General features: G+C 46.9%; 1 protein-coding gene across 1 annotated transcript in view; it reads right to left on the reverse strand.

Moving 5' to 3' along the window:
• Positions 1-847, reverse strand: part of sec22a (SEC22 homolog A, vesicle trafficking protein) — a 16,549-nt gene extending 15,702 nt beyond the window's left edge. Inside the window, exon 1 of the mRNA XM_008304859.1 lies at positions 743-847. The gene's annotated coding sequence lies outside the window, so the exon portion shown is untranslated. The remainder of the gene's footprint in view (positions 1-742) is intronic.
• Between the last annotated feature and the right edge of the window lie 50 nt (positions 848-897).

The following is an 897-nucleotide window of genomic DNA, read 5'->3' on the forward strand; positions in this document are numbered from 1 at the left end:
ATCAACCGAGGGGTACCAACAACTTTGTCCACGTGTGTATCTGCCTTCATAGGCAGACTTAATCGTGGTTACCTGGGCATTAATGAGCTTGGTTCTTGTGACCTTTAGTCCCCTTATTAAAGCTTTTGAGAACCTGCTCTGACTAATGACCAACACCTGGCCGTCCCTGAGAGGTCGGCCGTGTGAGAACCATGGACAGCTCCAGGCTCTGACTGAAGGAAGCGACTCGAGGCTTTGTCGCGACGTGCCTTCACTGCCCTCGGAAAATGTCAAAGCGTGCAAATGTCAAAGCTCCAGAAACAATTTTAACATAAGAGGTTGATTTAACTAAAAAGAACACGGCAAGACGTTGCGACGACGGTTTGACAAGACCAAGACGTTTAAGACAGCTAGCTAATGCTAACCTTAGGAGCTGTTTGTTGTTAGTTCATAGTAGCTTTGATAAAATCGGATAAGCAAAAATTCTGTCGGCCGACTACGTGGTACATTACTTGTCGTTCTTACAATGTCTTCCTGTGATATACAACACGAGTTTAGATACTAGCTGCAGACCTGGCTAGCCTGCTAACCACAGTTAGCGGCTAACTACATTAGCTCCTTCACCAACATTCCCTTCCAGCTAGCGTTAGCATTATCAGGATGTGAAGCTAACAGCTGGTTACACTGCATAGCTACAACTAAGAGCGAAGCTTCATGAATCACATCCCTGACCAACTGCACGACTTAGGTGGACGTTTAATACCTGGTAAACGAGTGTAGCATCATGTGGACATCTGTGATATGCAGCTCTGAAACTGTGCAGGAAGCAGAGGCAGCAAAGGAGCCGCAGGCGGCGGTGATTCCTCACGTTTACGTGGCTGTTTCGCTGTGCATTGTGGGTAAGGAGAAGTTCCATTC

The sequence above is a fragment of the Stegastes partitus genome, unplaced genomic scaffold, assembly GCF_000690725.1.
Source record: "Stegastes partitus isolate 25-593 unplaced genomic scaffold, Stegastes_partitus-1.0.2 Scaffold2337, whole genome shotgun sequence".
Lineage (NCBI taxonomy): Eukaryota > Metazoa > Chordata > Actinopteri > Pomacentridae > Stegastes > Stegastes partitus.